Genomic DNA, 18,237 nt, shown 5'->3' with positions numbered 1-18,237 from the left:
CAGATAGAAGATGACAAAGACAAGATCAACACAAAAAAAAAGAAAAGAAATGGGCAGTCAATACACTGAGAGACTTCCTTTCACAAAAACAAATGGACCCCCTAAAACGTAAATAAGATTGACATTTATTTAGGGGGAATTGGCTAGTTCAAAAGAAGTTTGCTGGAAGCGATCATTGTCAGTACATATTTCCAATATTTTTCCATGTAATATTACCTATATTTAAAATATATTCCACAATATATTGAATACATATCTGAAAATATATTTCATGTATATCTTTCCATATAATTAGGATTCCCCCGTAAGGTATAGGCTTTAAGGTGACACCCCCCTGAAGTACTGCAAGGTTTCACCTTGATATGTGAAAATATGACTGAATTACAGCTGTTTGAGCTTGGACCATATCTGACTTTGCTTGCCATAGGAAAAAACGTCTTACTTTATTATTCAGTTACTGAACACTGCAAGGTCTAGATCTAGGAAGGGCTCAATCGGATGAGAGGTTGTGCTGGTAAACGAAGGGTTACAGGCTCAACTCCAGGCATAGGCATTTTTTTGGACAAAACAGTTTTTAGTCTTCTGGGTAATCCCAGTGTAACTATCAATTATGTCAATTGTACAATATTTTGGCATTTTGAAGGAGGAATCCGCCATTTCTGCCTGCAGCTATATTTTTTGCATTTATTTAAAATATATTCTACCATATATTAAACATACATGTGACACTATATCTTTACATATATTACCAATACATTTTCCCATATAAATCATAATACATTAAAGTGGTATTTATAAATGTCTTAGTTAAGACAACTACTGAAGTGTAACACATTTCATTACCAATGTTTCACCTTTCTTGCACTGAGGTTTAAGGGACCAGGAGAAGTCTTCAGAAATGTGGACACCGGGAAAATTGAAACTGGAGACAAAGATACGTTCTATGAGGGTAATATTAGTTTTACAGTAGTATCAAGTAGATCAACATTCATATATTAAAGATGATTGTGTTCACAAAGTAACTTTGACTGAATGCATGTCAGTTACATCAACAGTCCATGAGTGGAAAACATACTTGTACAAGTTTTTAACATGTTCACAGTACTACTAAAACAGTACTGGATTATACAACACGTATGGGACAAAAGTCTGTATTTATATTGGGTACAGAAGCGCAATACAACAAGCTGGCTGAATAGAGCCAGAGACTGAGCTTGCGGGTCGGCACCTGCCTATGGTTGGAACGTCTCATGGATGGTTCAGCAACATTCAAATTCTGCTAACGTTATTCTTTACAGTTGTTGATGGATTACAGAGAAACAAGACGTACAGTATAGACCTGGAGATAAGAGTTGGAGTTTAGCTAGTATTTATATAAATTTTATTACAGTCGTTATTTAATAGTGATATACTTTATAATATACTTTTATATAGAGTACCCACATAGCAAGCACTGTCGGCCCGCTTCCGGCTGAATGTTGGCACAATCGGCTGAAGTCCGGGTCGGCTGAAGTATTGTCTCACTTGGTCGGGCCGACTCTGGCATGGTGTAGTCATACTGACTACATCACACTGTACCTGGCCCGATTATGGTTCAAGTTATGTGTTACGTTGTTGATTCACGAGCATGCTGCTTTAGTCTGAGTGTTGGCTCTATATCGGCTGAAATCAGGGTTGGCGGAAGATATACGTTCTCATTAAGTCGGGCCGACTCTGGCATGGTGTAGGCTAGTTGTATTGACTACATCACACTGTAGGCTACCTGGCCCGATTATGGTTCAAGTGATGTGTTACGTTGTTGATTCACGAGCATGCTTTAGCCTGAGAGTTGGCCCTATATCGGCTGAAGTCCAGTTGGCTGAAGTAGTCTATACGGTGTCATTAAGTCGGCTGACTCTGGCATGGCGTCGTACTGCATTGCACCTGGCCCGATTATGGTTCAGTGTCACCATCAACTGAAGTCCGTTCAGGTCGAACTTCAGCCGATGGTGTCATTAAGTCTCTCTGCTACAGTAATTTGATCAACATAGAGCGCTAGAGTATGGAAAAGGCGGCATGGAAGAAGTTTTTCATAACAGAAATATGAATGGACTTAACGTTATGGCAACATTTCTACAAATAAGTCATCAGTTAATCATGTCATGTTTGTCGTTTAATAAATTGACATTTGAATGAATATGCCATTCACTATGTTCTGCTTAGATTTTAAACAACTTTTATAAACTATTAACTCATTTGTTTTTCAATATTTTGTGTTTTATATCTATATTTAATTGATTACCACATGCTGTATTTTATAATATAAACAGAAAAATACATGTTTATCCTGCAACACCATCATGTTGATTTCTCACTTGTTTGTTTCCTCAGGTTGGAGAAAGAAAACGAAAGAAAGTAGAATGAAAGAAAAACAACTCAGGTAAAACATGGATAGGCGTAGTCTTGGAAAACGAGCAGTTAAAAGGGTGAGTTCTACATTTGCTTCCTTTCCTGGTGAGTCTGCAGCTGTGGATCTAGCCTCCACAGGTCCACAGGCCTGTGGACCTGCAGGTAATGCTAGTAATTCAGAGGAATACCAGGATCAGGCTGATGAGGGACTAAAATATGACAGCGAAGATGATTCCCAGGATGATGATGACATGGAAAATGTTAGTCCATCCCTTACTGAGTCTCTATGTGGCTGGGCAGTTCATTTCAGGGTGTCTTTAGTAGCTTTGACTGCACTTCTGGCCATCTTGAGAGTGTATCATCTTTTCTACCAAAAGATGTCAGAACTCTACTCAATACGGTTACCTCCTACACCATCCAAGTTGTTGCTGGTGGTACTTACAACTACATTGGCATTTTAAAAGCTTTTGCAAAAAGCTTTGTAAGAATCTGGTGTCACATTCCTAACAGACATGAATTCAAATTGCAGCTGAATGTTGATGGATTACCTTTGTTTACGAGTTCCTCAGTCCAGTTCTGGCCAATCCTTGGCTTGATAAAGGGTGTTGTTAAAAAGCCAGTTGTCATTGCTCTGTTTTGTGGCAACTCAAAGCCAAGTTGTCTGGTTGAGTATCTAAAAGATCTTGTCAGTGAGTTACAAGGGCTAAGCAAAGGATTCATTATTAAGGGGAAAGAATGCTTCCTAAAGGTCACTTCTGTCATCTGTGATGCCCCAGCAAGAGCTTACATTAAAGGAACAAAATCTCACACTGGTTAGTCAGGTTGTGACAAGTGTTTCCGAACAGGCGTTTATCTTGAACATAGGATGACATTTCCAGAAGTCAATAGCCCAGTCCGAACTGATCTGTCGTTTGAAATGATGTCTGATGATGAGCATCATACGAGGAAATCACCATTAGTTGATGCAGGCATAGGCATGGTGTCTTCTTTTCCTCATGATTACATGCATCTTGTCTGTCTTGGGGTAGTACGTAGACTGTTGGATTTGTGGATTGCATCAGGGCCCTTACTCTGCCACTTGTCTTCTCATCAGATGCAGCTTATCTCAAACGAACTTGTAGGCTTAAGAAGCTTCATTCCCATGGATTTTGCTCGTAAACCCAGACAGCTTTCAGAGAGGCTCAGGTGGAAAGACACAGAGTTGCGACAGTTCTTGTTGTACACAGGTCCAGTGGTTCTCCGAAATGTGTTGTCAGCTTCAGTCTACAACAATTTCATGTTGTTATCGGTTGCCATTTTCATCCGTACTAGTCCTTCATTGTCAGCAAATCTTAACGACTTTGCACACACATTACTTGTTTCATTTGTGACACATTTTGGTGAATTGTATGGTCCTGAATTTATATGGTCCATTCTCTAATCCCTGCTCTCCTCTCTGTCCCCCCCCCACACATTCCCTGTGGTGTGGGGGGTTTGAGCTGTCAGGACCTGCTTGGTCGTCGGTCTGCCAACGCTGAACCAGGTCGTCACCCGGAATCCAGTCTCCATGACGGCCAACAGCGAGTTTCCCGGTCCCATCCAACGTCTATAAAGCCGAACAATGGATTTTGGTGTTTCAAAACCCATTGACACTGTATGACTATGTTTAGCTTGTGTTCTGCTCCTCTCTCTTACCAACCGTCTCTGGAGGAGGGGATCCCTCTCTGAATTGCTCCTCCCAAGGTTTCTTCCATTTTTTTCTCCCGGTGGGAGTTTTTCTGGGAGTTTTTCCTTGTCTTCCTTGAGGGTTTAGGTTGGTTGAGGGGCAGTTCTATGGGCGCATGTGAAGCCCTCTGTGACATGCTTGCGTGTAAAAAGGGCTATACAAATAAATTTGATTTGATTTGATCTGAATTTGTTACTTACAATGTTCATGGGCTAACCCATCTTTCCGAGGATGTTAGGATACACGGCAATCTGGACCTTATATCGGGATTTCCATTTGAGGATTATTTAGGTCAAATCAAAAAGATGGTAAGAACCCCGCATCATCCACTAGCCCAGGTTATTCGGCGGATCTCAGAAATGGCCCCTTTTACAGTGAATGATGAAGCTTCACATGGAAAGAGAAAGTTGCAGAAGGAGCATAACCGTGGCCCAGTTCCACCCTCTATAGTGGGCTTGCCAGTACTTCAGTTCCAGGAGCTTTTCATAGGTGGTACCAAAATTAATGTATCAAGTGAAGGAGACAGATGCGTCAAGATTGGTGGTTGCATTGTTTTGGTTGACAACATCCTTCAGTGTCAGGATAAGATACATATTGTTTTCAGGGAATATGAAGTAATCAAACCATTTTTTGAGTATCCTCTGAATTCTTGTAAGTTGGGTATCTTCCTGGTTGGCAACATTTCATCAACTCTGAAAATCACTGAGTTATTTGACCATGTTGAGAAATATGTGAGGTTACCAAAGCAAGACAAATTTGTTGCAGTGCCACTACTGCACTTGTGTCAGTGAATTGAGTTAGCCCTTTCAGCAGGATAAAGACAGTCCTTTCCCCATTTGGTTCTCTGTCCAGTAGAGTCAGTTGTTTATGTAGCATTTTGTTTACTTGAGGTTGTAAATAGTTTCAGTTTTCACGTTGGTCAGATGTTGTCAGTTATTTTTGTTGGTACCATACCTACCTGCAATAACTAAGATTTGTTTCAAACAGAATGTTTAAAATAGTTGAGTTTTTGGAAACGCATGAGGTGGAGCTGGTCCCGGCAATTTGGGAGGAGAATGGCCAGTGTGGTTGGCCAAACTTGAGGGGCATGGCCCTCCACCAGGCCATCAAGACCCTAATGGCTCCTAGCCTTGACTGGGACCGGTGGGAGGTCCGCACGATGTATATAACAGGTACATTTGACATTTTAAACCTAGGTTTCACTTATTCTGACATATTGTATGCATGACCATTAGCTAAGGTACATTGTTACACAACCCTCCAGAATACATGACTTTGATTGGTCAATTGCAGCATGCTGTGGTCCCTAGATTATATTTTTCCACTTGCCAGTATAACAGACCTGTTGTTTGGCTCAACACTGTATTTCTTATGGTGTTTGTGTAATTCTTAGCCTGAGTCTAATAAGGTTAAATGTAACTGTGTTTTACAGACAGCTATGAAGAGGGCAGGAGGAAGGCCAAAGAGGCAGAGACATGGTCTGACCTCCAATCAGACACTGATTGTGGGAGTGGGCCACAAAGGCGCAAAACGTATGGGTACCATTACTATTCCTTGATGCCTTGGAGTCTTATTTACATTTTTTTTTTTTAAAGGAAGAGTGTCCGGATTGGCACCCCTGAAGAAGATTCAGAAGACGAGCCGGCCCCTAAAATCTCGTGTCAACCTGCCCCCACGATTGCCTACCCTGCAGTCCCCACCATCCCCAATTTGGCAGCAGCACCACAAGACTGCTCTTTTTCAGAGCTGCGGTCAAATTGGGAGCGGGCGGAAAATTTGCATCAGCTGTGTATTTGGCCATCAAAATTGTATTTTGGACTCCACGACGTGCTGCGATGATAGCTCAGTTCACAACGACAGAACACACTGATCACTTTGGTCTTGTCAATGGAACCATTTGGCAACCTTTTGAAAGTAAACTTTCCATTCAGAATCTTATTGGCATCCATTTCGGTGTCTGGCGCTGGCAATCAACTCAAAACGTGACGTTAGCCTACTACCAGAGAATGTCTAATATCCGTAAACGGGCTCTGCTACTACTCTTTAGCCGGCTCGCAAGCCCAACAAGTGTGTGTGGCGTGCCTGTTGTTTTGTTTCCGGTCTAGCTAGATCCGGTGCGGTATTGTAGTTTTTCTAACGTCAGTTAGAGGTCAGTGTCTCGTGGTGCCCTGCGAGACAGCATTGCAGATCAGCTGTCCGCACTTCAGTGTCTTCCATCGGGACATGATTATTGTTGATAAGTAAGGGATAATGTATAGAACGCTGGTCATTATTGGCGTTCTATACATTATCCCGCTTATTACACGGCTACTTGTCTTTTTACAATTTATTTGTTACCATTCGTAGTGTTGATCAGCAGAGAAATAGTTTGCCAAAGACGTTGAACTTCATAGACTGAACATTCTTTAGGCTTCAAATCAGCTGAGTTGTTAAGCAACGGAGTACGCTGGGGTTGAAAAGTTACCGGACTACTTGCGGAGTGCTATGAAAGACGTGAATCAGAAGCAAAAAGGCCACTTTCCTAGACAGCGGTCTGTTATACATAGCAACCGTCTGTTATCAGAAAATAATTGTAAAAGCCTTCCCCATTGACTACATGCATCAGGCATGCATGGGTGTCATGAAAAAGCTTCTCCTCAACTGACCGTTATGTGACATATTTCAAGGTATCTTATTAGAGCGGAAGAGAAGATTTGACATTTCGAACAGTCCTTGCTCTCTTAATAGGAAGGAGGCATTTTAAGACATTTCGAACAGATATTGATAACAATCAATAAATATTTGTAAATGTCAAGTTAGTGTCATAACGTTTGATCATTTGTCTAAATTACATTGGTTTGTGATATAAAAACTAAATCTCAATAAAATATATTATCTATAGCTTGTCTTTAAAGCTATTGGAAAAGAAGAGTGCATAGATTAGCCCCTGTTAAATGATTGTTGTATGTTTGTAAAATGAATGTATTTAATTTGTATGTATCTTTATTTTTATGTTTTTTTTTGTAGTAGTAGTATCATATGATCCTTAATTGTAAAATGTATGCACATAACATTTTATATGTATATTATACAGTAATTAAAATGGTGTTTTATACATTTCAGCAAACAATACAGCTACTGGCCACCATCCAACCCGACCAAAAGTGCAAAACAACTCGAGATCCCGGATGAGGAGCTGTGGATCAGTAGAAGAGTCCGGATCTTTGCAGCAACTGGTTGAAATCGACATTAGCTTTGTACAAAAATGTATTCATTGTTTAACTTTAACTGTAGCTATTTGATTTTACTTAACTGTTACTTTTTGATACTTAAGAAAATTTTGAAAGAGCACTCAGATGGAGCAAGACAGCTGAGGACAAGTCTACCATCGAAACGGAGGATGACCAACCTAGAAAAATAAATGTCATAAACCTAACAAATTTGGAGACAGCAGTGAAGGTAAGAACTTACCAGAAACATTTGGTGTGGTGCTCATTTGTCTGCTGCTGAAACGAAACAGAAAAAAAGGATTTAGAGTGAGATTGTGGAAAACAAAGTGTGTGTTATGTGACCTATTTAGATGAGGGTTCTTCATGGGAAAAAGACAAAACGTCTAGGTAGGTATACAATGTATCCTCATTCAATAGACAATTGAAATATGGCTAAATGCAATAACTTAATTATGTGTACTAGTATATTATTGAGTTTAGCTAAAGGTTAGTCTCTTGGGCAGAGCCGAAGGGTCAGCAGTTAGATAACCAGTTGAAACTGGTCAAGGAGTAGCTAGCCAGTGAGTCATTTTCGGTTTCAGGGTACTCAGGGTATTCTTTTGTTTGGCAGTAATTGGGGGCGTTGTATCTGCGCATTAGCATATTTAAGGCGGTTAGCACTACAGAGGCAGCCTCGTCTGCCAGCCTCATCGCACAAAGACAAAGGAGTCTACCTGCGGAGTCCACCGAGGAAGGCCGACGAGGCGGATCACCTCTTCTGATAAGTATCAACCTATTTATATTCATATTTAGATTATATTCTACCTAGTATCTGTTCATAGCTAGCATGTGTTTCCTTAGCATTCCTGTTCATTACACTACCCGTAGACGTAGATATGTCACAAAGTATATTCGGTCAACTTCTAACCTTCACTACCTATCCCGTTCTTCTCCACCTGCCCCCTCTCTTTCCTTAGGGCTCTGGAACTGCCAGTCTGCTGTCAACAAGGCAGACTTCATCCCGGCGTTTGCATCCCATGCTTCTCTTCATGTCCTTGCGCTGACTGAGACAAGGATCCGCCCAGAGAACACTGCAACTCCAGCTGCTCTCTCCGTCAACCACTCCTTCACCCACTCACCCCGCTCAACCGGGCGGGGTGGTGGGACAGGTTTGCTTCTTTCCCCACATATGAAACACACATCCACACCACTCTCTGTTACTGCCAAATCATTTGAACACCATTATGTGATGCTAACTAATCCTATCAAAGCATGCTTAATTGTTCTTTATCGCCCACCAGGACCCTAGCCGACTTTGTGGAGGAGCTGGACATGCTCCTCAGCGTCCTCCCGGATGATGGAACCCCCCTGATAGTCCTGGGGGACTTCAACATCCACCTCCAAGGAACGCAGGCTGTCGACTTCTTGTCTCTCCTGACCTCCTTCGACCTGACGCTGCTGAGCACACCGGCGACCCACAAGGCAGGCAAACAGCTAGACCTCGTCCTGACATGTAACTGTATCACTGACTTAACCTCTGTAACCCCACTGCACATCTCTGATCACTACTTTATCCAATTCTCTGTTTCTCTCTCTCCAACCCCTCCTACCTCCCCTCCCCTCGTAACTTTCCGGCGCAACCTCTGCTCCCTATCCCCCTCCCATTTCTCCTCTATTCAGTGTTTCCCACAGATTAGAAATCTAATTGTTGCGGGGAGGGGTGGGGGTTGTCAGACCGGGGGGGGGGGGGGGTCGTAATAATTCCTTCGTTAATAATTAGTTACAGTTAATTTGTTAGTAATTTGTTACATTAAATATTAATCCAAAATGATTCACACCTTCACAAAATTAACAACAACTAACATCATTTCTGCATTATGCATGTAGCAACGCTAGTGCTAAACAACTATTTAACTGGTCGGCTCCATGACGCCGGGTAAGTAGCTAGTTAGCTCTTGAGACTTCTCACCAAAAGAACGAAGGGGAAACTTCGAGTACTGTAAGTCGCTCTGGATAAGAGCGTCTTCTAAATGACTAAATGTAAATGTGAGTAAGGTACCTAGCGAAAAGTAGCCTCAACTTTCCTCGACTTTTAGCTACGGCACTAATGCTGAAGGCTCGCTGATATAGCTGTCGGTCTTACTAGAACGGCATATGTATGCATTGTTGCTAACGTGTGCTGACGTTGTGACTGTTCATATGTGAGAAAGACGCATGAGTGACAGAGAGACGGAGGGAGAGCAGGGGAAAGGAAATGCAGCTGAACGAATACGCTGCGTGTTTTAACCTAAATAGCGATAAAAAAAAAAAATATTTTACGAAACGCAATGTGTGGCGGCCGGTGTTGATTCTGTGGTGCACCGCCACAAATTAGTCTATGTGTGGGAAACACTGTCTATTGTAACATCCTCCCTCCCTCCCATTGACGAGTTCTCGTCCCACCCCACTAACACTGCCACCAACACCTTGCTAACCACTTTAACTGCATCACTTGACTCTCTCTGTCCCCTGTCTACCAGGCCTGCACGATCTTCTCCCCCCTGCCCGTGGCTTACGGATGTTATTTGTGAAGAACGGTCCACCCTTCGAGCAGCTGGCGCAAGTCCAAAGACGGTCTGGACCTTGATAAGTATCACTCCCTCCTTAAATCCTTCTCTTCTCACATAACTGGTGCCAAAACCCTCTACTTTCTTAACAAAATTAACTCCGCTTCAAACCCCCACAAACTTTTCTCTACCTTCTCCACCCTTCTTAACCCACCTCCCCCACCCCCTCCCTCCACCCTGACAGCAGACGACTTCTCCTCCTTCTTTGAGAAAAAAGTCGCCGACATTAGCAGTCGGTTCCCTAAACCCACCTTTCCTACCCCTTCACCCTCCATTACTGACCCAACTAAATGTCTAAACTCCTTCTCTCCCCTGTCCGAGGCAGAACTCTCTGACCTCATTCTCTCTTATCGCCCCACCTCCTGTCCCCTTGATCCTGTCCCCTCCCCTCTCTTTCAAACCATCTCCCCCTCTATCATAACTTTTATGCTCCATGTTCTAAACTCCTCTCTTACCTCTGGCACCTTCCCCTCTGCCTTCAAACAGGCCAGAGTTACCCCTTTACTCAAAAAACCCTCCCTTAACCCTGCCGTCCTCCAGAACTACAGACCGGTATCATTGTTACCCTTCTTCTCTAAAACAATTGAATGTGCTGTATCTAACCAACTGTCTAACTTCCTTTCTCAGAACAACCTGCTCGACCCCAACCAATCGGGCTTCAAGACCGGCCACTCCACAGAGACTGCCCTCCAGTCTGCCAGAGCGGCTTCCAGGTCATCCGTCGTCATTCTGCTGGACCTTTCTGCGGCGTTTGATACGGTTAACCAGCAGATCCTGCTCTCCAGACTTTCTGAGATGGGCATCACTGGCACTGCACTCCAGTGGATCTCATCCTACCTGTCGGGAAGATCCTACCAGGTCTCCTGGGGAGGCAAACTGTCAGGCCCTCGCCAGCTCTCCACTGGTGTCCCACAGGGCTCCGCCCTTGGACCCCTCCTCTTCTCTCTGTACACCACCTCACTTGGACCAATCATCACCTCCCATGGCTTCTCCTACCACTGCTACGCTGACGACACGCAGCTGTACCTGTCGTTCCCTCCGACCTATCCGGGGATCTCAGCTAGGATTGAGAACTGCCTCGCAGACATCTCCGCCTGGATGACTGAGCAACACCTCCAGCTGAACCTTGCCAAAACGGAACTTCTCATCATCCCGGCCAAACCCTCCATCTCCCATGACCTCTCAATCACCCTGGGATCTGCGACGGTGACCCCCTCATCCTCTGCCAGGAACCTTGGGGTTACATGGATGACAAGCTCTCCCTCACGGCCCACATTGCTGCGGTCTCCCGGACGTGTAGATTTACCCTCTACAACATCCGGAAGATCAGGAGATACCTGTCTGAGCACTCCACCCAGCTGCTTGTCCAAGCACTTGTCCTCTCCAAGTTGGACTACTGCAACTCGCTCCTCGCCTGTCTCCCATCATGCGCAACCCGCCCTCTTCAGAGGATTCAGCCCGCCTGGTCTACAATCTACCCAGACGCTCCCATGTTACCCCGCTCCTCATCTCCCTCCACTGGCTACCCATAACGGCCCGCATCAGATTCAAGACCCTGGTACTGACCTTCCGAGCAGTGAACGGGGCTGCGCCTGACTACATCAAGTCTCTCCTGCAGCCTTACACCCCCACCCGCCACCTACGGTCTTCTTCAGACAACCGCCTGGTGGTCCCACCTCTCAAGACCGCCCGGTCCCAGCACAAGCTCTTCTCCTGCCTGGACCCCCAGGGGTGGAATCAACTCCCCACCTCCATCAGAGACACGGACTGTCTCTCCACCTTCAAGAGAAGGCTCAAGACGCACTTGTTCCAGGAGTACAATGCTACTTAGGAATGGTTTGCTGAACCCAACGCTAGTTTCCTCAAGGATCACAATGACTTTTGCTTAGACTGTTGCTCTTGTTGGTTAGTGGTAGCTGATTTAAACTGTTGTATTCTATTTTAGTTAATCCTATTTTTTATTGCTGTCTTACAGGTACACCTGCACTTAGAGATTAATGTTGTGTAATTTTAACTTGTTTAACTACATGTTCTTATGGTTTCTTCCCTTTAGCACTATTTTTTGGTTGTTCACAATATGTACTTCTTGTTTTTGACTACCCGCAATACTGTGGGGCTATCTTGTTGTTATTATCAGTGACCTATGCACTTGGTAAAGCTCTCTCTTGGAAGTCGCTTTGGATAAAAGCGTCTGCTAAATGAATAAATGTAAATGTGCATGCTCTTAAGATGGACCATTTCCACAAGCCAAAGCAACCACGGACTCTTTAAAAAAGAAGATAGATATAGGTAAAGTCCTCAATTTTTAATTTGCCTGTCTTTGTTTATTATTTGTTGTCTTTAAAGAAGTTATTATTTACTAGACATTATGATAGTCCATCAGTTCAATAGAAAACTGCATATCTTCAACTTTGCATTGTGACAAACTTTCAAATCTGATTCCAGCTAAACTTCCAACCCCTTCCCGGCCAAAGACAGCAAAAAGTATGGAAAAAAACCAACCAAGTCACTCAGACTGGAAACTCCTCAGAGTCAAAAAGGTGACATTGTCGCGGGGGTTGGGGCTTGATTTTTTTGTGATTTTAATATGCAAATGACACATTTCTGAGCGTGACTTAAAGGCCATATTGCAGGTTAAACATCACTGTTGATAAATGGGTACATGAAGCAATCAAGATATGTAGATCATTTAAAAAATCTACACATGGTGTCTCTAAATGGTGTTAAAGACCAGTTATTGTCGTTTTTGGTGTTAGCATTAGCCTATTAGTGCAATTTGGTGCTGACGTCACGTTGGGGAGACGTGGAGGAGACTAGGCATAGATATCCATAGAAATAATATAGATAACTATGGACACTAGCCTCAGATTAGTACTAGAACTATGGCGAATGACTGCAACTCACCAGGGCGCTTCACCAACTCCACTCATTCTCCTTGGACCATCTAACTACATAAAACATTTACACAATCTCTACAGAATGAAACACTTTCTTTATGTACGCTATTGCAGCTTCGTCCCAAGATCTCTACAGACCATGCAGCTAATTTAATGCTCAACATTTGAACACAGGGGCTTATTACTTGAAAGAGGAACTAGAGATGGTACAATTTATGGGGGAAATTGTAGGGCGTGCGTCGGTTGCAGATGGGTCCGTTTGTTATGAAACAAGCGGAACCCCCTTTGAAACTAGCTATTCTAACAACGTTGTCACCAGCAGGATTTTTCAGATGGAATAGCATTCAAACAGTACCATCTGACTTTTGACAAAGTTTAGCCTGTGGCATTGAGGATCGCGACGCACCACACAAGCTTGAGTTTAAATACATTATTTAATGTGAATTACTTACTGCACATGCAAGTCTTGAATTGCTTTTATGTATGATGCTGCCAGTACACCTCGGCACGATAGATAGTACTTAAGCTACTACTGTGCAACAGTCTATCCAATATAGTGCTAGTTCTATCCAGCCTATTACATACGCACGTAGTATCTACTGTGTTGTCTCATTTACACTATCAGGGCTTGGAAATACTGCGGCTTGCTAAACACACAGCTGCAAGACCCAATGACATTTTATATACAGCTAGCATCGCTAACAACATTGGCTAACTCAACTTTGGTAGGCTGGCCAGTGCAAGTAACAGTTGACACTGTGTACTCAAAGATTCTGACGCAAGTCAGATTGGCCAAGAGAAAAAGTGCTAAGATTCCAATTAGCCCAGAGAAATGTCAATTATACGAATCCAATGGACATTATCCAATAATGTTTCGCAATTCTAAGCCTGCATGGCATGCAGAAGAAGGGCAGCCTACACCCCCCTCCCCCCCCCAAAAAAAACCTCTCCGGTTCTACACGATTCACCTAAATGACCCAATTGATCAGGAAAACGGCGATTGTCGCCGAAAAGCGACAAGTTTGCAGGTCTGCAGGATACACGGTATTTGACAGAAATATTTCATAGTAATCAATTACAAATCTACAACATAGAAAATACTGTTGATTCGATTATTCTACACATTCTCAAATTTATTTCCCATCTATGTCCACATTCTCAGATCCATTCCCAAACCCTCCACCTCCCACCCTGGCAATAGATGGAACTGATGGTAAATAATCTTAATTAATGTAGCCTGCCGAACTGAGACCAACACAGGACACAATTACCGGTACTGACGTTAGCCGCCACATACGAATCCATAGACATCCATCCAAAAATCAATAATAAACACAAAACATCATCCAGTCAAAAGACTAACAGGTGTAATTCAAACCTTCTAACGTGTTTTTAAAACGGTATTACAATATTTACCTATATTTTAACAAGGTTAGCTCCGGCATCCACGAAGGTGCTGCCAGAGAACAGCCTCTGGTGCTGCTTTCATGCTTGGCAGAAAAGAAAGAGTGAATGGCCAAGATGCACTACGTTAACACTTGGCTCATCATACCGCCACCTAGTGGCCGAAACAAATAAATCAAAATACCTTCCAGGTTTATAACAAAATATATACAGTGCCCTCCAAAAGTATTGGAACAGTGAGGCGAATTCCTTTATTTTTGCTGTAGACTGAAAACATTTGGGCTTGACATCAAATAATGAACGTGAGAGATCAACGTTTCAGCTTTTATTTCCAGGTATTTACATCAGGATCTGATGCACAACTAAGAAAATATCACATTTTGTTTGAATCCACCCATTTGTCATGTGAGCAAAAGTATTGGAACAGATATACTTAAAACATATTTAAGTGAATAAGACTTAATATTTAGTTGCAAATCCTTTGCTTTCAATAACTGCAGCAAGTCTGTGACCCATTGACGTCACCAAACTTTTGCATTCTTCCTTTTTGATGCTTTCCCAGGCTTTCACTGCAGCCTCTTTCAGTTGTTGTTTGTTTTGTGGGGTTCCTCCCTTCAGTCTCCTCTTAAGCAGGTAAAATGCATGCTCTATAGGGTTTAAGTCTGGAGATTGACTTGGCCAGTCTAATATCTTCCATTTCTTGCCCCTGATGAACTCCTTTGTTGTTTTGGCAGTGTGTTTTGGGTCGTTATCTTGCTGCATGATGAAGGCTCTGCCAATCAGTTTGGTTGCATCTTTCCTTAAATTGGCAGACAAAATGTTTCTGTAGACTTCCGAGGTCATTTTGCTGCTGCCATCATGTGTTACATCCTCAATGAAGATTAATGAGCCCGTCCCAGAAGAAGCCATGCAAGCCCAAGCCATGACATTACCTCCACCGTGTTTCACAGATGAGCTTGTGTGTTTGGGATCATGAGCAGTTCCTTTCTTTCTCCAAACTTTAGCCTTTCCATCACTTTGGTAAAAGTTAATCTTTGTCTCATCAGTCCATAAAACTTTGTCCCAGAATTTTTGAGGTTCATCTCTGTACTTTTTGGCAATTTCCAGCCTGGCCTTCCTATTCTTCTTGCTAATGAGTGGTTTGCATCTTCTGGTGTAGCCCTTGTACTTTTGTTCATGAAGTCTTCTGCGAACAGTAGATAGTGATACCTTCACTCCTGCCATCTGGAGGTTGTTGCTGATCTCACTAACAGTTGTTTTAGGGTCTTTCTTTACAGCTCTCACAATGTTTCTGTCATCAACTGCTGATGTTTTCCTTGGTCTACCTGTTCGACGTCTGTTACTTAGTACACCAGTAGTTTTCTTCTTCTTCAGGACATTCCAAATGGTTGTACTGGCTATGGCCAATGTTTCTGCAATGGCTCTGATTGATTTTGCATCTTCTCTAAGACTCACAATTGCTTGTTTTTCACCCAAAGACAGCGCTCTGGTTTTCATGTTGTTTTCACCTCTGAATACAGTCTGCATAGACAAAACCTATCTTACCCAATCTGAACCTGAGTGTAGACATTCAGTGGTATTTATTGATTGAATAATGTATGTAATAGGACACACCTGGGCAACAAAACACACCTGTCAGTCACATGTTCCAATACTTTTGCTCACGTGACAAATGGGTGGGTTCGAACAAAAAGGTGATATTTTCTAATTTGTGCATCAGATCCTGATGTAAATACCTGGAAATAAAAGCTGAAACGTTGATCTCTGGTTTCACATTCATCGTTTGATGTCAAGCCCAAATGTTTTCAGTCTACAGCAAAAATAAAGGAATTGGCCTCACTGTTCCAATACTTTTGGAGGGCACTGTACACTGTATTTTCCCCACCCGGTGTTATGCAACTACCATTGCAAAATCTTTTTCATGTATTTTGTATATATATTTTGCTTGCAGATGAACAACCTGAATCCCAGAACTCCATAACGCTGACCCAGCATTTTGTCGAAGGTTAACTGACCATTTTACATAAATTGATTTTTTAACATGTCCTAAGAAAATGCGGTTCTGTTGAACTATAGCAGACCAATAATGTCATGATAACACATACTTTCATATAATCACGATATTGCTATGTTGCCAATTTAGAGACAAGAGACCCTCTTGGCCAGCGACAGCTTGGGAGCCAAGAAACCTGCAAGGTATGCCTTTTTATACATCATATATAAACTTCACCTACCATATAACCTAAAGTAGCCTAATAATCGCTAGCATTTTTACAGACACTGACCGCGGTGGTGATGGGAGGTGATTCTTAATTACAGATACACTACAAGTTCTCCTTCAAAAGGTGGAGATAATTGAATCAAGTCAGAGGGAGATACTCCTTCTGTTGCGCAGAAGCCAGGGCAGACAAAGCGAGGAGCCAGCACTCAACTTTATTGCGGCACAATGCCTGGAAGAACTTAAGGATCTTGAGGAGCGCCTCAAGATAACCGAGTTCAGAAAGAGAGTGGTAGGTCGCTAGTATAATGCTTAATTCAAGTTGAACTGTTCTGTAATTTATAACCTACCAAATGTGGTATATGAACTACCAACATAAATGAAACAGTTTAAGACTAAGAATTATGTACTGTTGAAATTAGAAATTGCCAGTTGAATGTGGTTACCATCAAGGCCTGGTTATTTTCAACAGATTCACCATCTCAGCCTCACTGGGTGGGCCACTCCTGGCTAGTGCGTCAGGAGAGTGATGCGGTCCGTGGCAAAAAATGCTGTCTGGAGCTGCTACAGCTTCGAGGGGAAAAGGGAAAAGTTGCCCTTAATTTGCACTACTGTGTGCACAACAACTAAATGTTGAGTCTGAGTACTTCTTTCTGTGAAAGAATCACATAAAATGTCTTAAAATGTTGATGATTTCACTTAACACTGAATGTATATGTTTCTGTTGTCTGTCCAATTGCAGAAGCAGTTACGAAATGGAAGGCAGGGCTGAGAGAGAAGGATGTTGAGATGCTAATAGTGGAGACTCTGAAGCATGTTCCAGCACAGACCATTAAGGTAATAAATAACAAAGGGCAGTTGTATTGCTCTTTAAAATGTCAGATTCAAAGCTAGACAGGTAAAATGGGATGGACTTGACACTCACCTTTTGTGTTTGTGCATTGTTTTGTTGATAGGCGCTACCTCAGACGGCCCGCGGGCCGGACGTTCCCCACCCCTGTTTTAGACCAACACTTATTTTTTCAGTTTCAAGCTTTAATTTATATAGACATTTTTCTAATTAACAGAACATTTGGCCCTGATGTAGTTCCATACGACTGTAGACGAGCTGTATTACGCACAGGAGTTCACAAGGGTAGTGACAAGGAACAGCTTCACTGTGCTGTTGCAGAATGGACACAATCACTGTATACTACTACATTGTAGTAGAGCAACATGGTGGCAGAAAATGTTTTGCTTTCGGAAGAAAGTATTATATATCACATAATACACTGATTGACGTTGAAAATGTAGTTGGTCTGAAAAGGGAATTCCAGCGCAGGAAACAGATATTTAATATGACACTGTTCAAAAGAAAATGGATGCTAATCTATACCTCCAAGATCCAGTATGGAGGATTGCAAATTTAAGGGCTGAGTACATTTTAATTGTCATGAAAAAAATCTATGAATATCTAAAGAGTGTTTCAATAAAACTTATTTGAGTAATGCAGTTTTTTGTCTTCACTATTTTCTTGAGGCTATATAGCCATGTCATGCATATCCATGTATATGCTATGGTTGTTTATTTGGAAAGTATTACATGTAAAAATATATATAGCGCATGCATATATTGCAGTATATTAAACCATATAAAGACAAACTATTATATGTAAAAATATAGTCCCCTTTTTGGTCTTGATTGCAATATATAAGCCGGATGCGTTGCTTAGACAGAACAGGTGGAGCGCTGGCATACACACCGGAGAAGTTGTGCAAAATGGTGGTGGCTTGTTGCATAGTGTAAAACATAGCCATCCGCCATGGTATGCCCATGACATCACATTAACCCC

The 18,237-nt window shown here is 42.4% G+C and overlaps 2 long non-coding RNA genes across 5 annotated transcripts; one reads left to right on the top strand and one right to left on the bottom strand.

The window, feature by feature from the left end:
* Positions 1–731: 731 nt before the first annotated feature.
* Positions 732–8,243, bottom strand: LOC124468835. The gene is made up of 3 exons (XR_006956232.1): positions 8,210–8,243; positions 7,544–7,575; positions 732–922 (listed from the first exon to the last, which is right to left on the bottom strand). It is a non-coding gene; the product is annotated as an uncharacterized LOC124468835 (long non-coding RNA).
* A 3,792-nt stretch (positions 8,244–12,035) lies between these two features.
* On the top strand, positions 12,036–17,875 carry LOC124468839. 4 transcript variants are annotated; one of them, XR_006956235.1, is made up of 9 exons: positions 12,036–12,176; positions 12,333–12,427; positions 13,947–13,997; positions 16,140–16,193; positions 16,332–16,384; positions 16,508–16,698; positions 16,879–17,038; positions 17,149–17,243; positions 17,363–17,875. It is a non-coding gene; the product is annotated as an uncharacterized LOC124468839 (long non-coding RNA). The 4 variants fall into 4 exon arrangements; XR_006956234.1 differs by lacking the exon at positions 13,947–13,997; XR_006956237.1 differs by lacking the exon at positions 13,947–13,997 and having other exon boundaries at positions 16,491–16,698.
* The last annotated feature ends 362 nt before the right edge of the window (positions 17,876–18,237 follow it).

Source organism: Hypomesus transpacificus, chromosome 6, assembly GCF_021917145.1.
Source record: "Hypomesus transpacificus isolate Combined female chromosome 6, fHypTra1, whole genome shotgun sequence".
In the NCBI taxonomy this organism is placed as follows: Eukaryota; Metazoa; Chordata; class Actinopteri; order Osmeriformes; family Osmeridae; genus Hypomesus; species Hypomesus transpacificus.
Note: the sequence above shows the minus strand (reverse complement) of the source record. Positions and strands in the feature narration are given on the sequence as shown.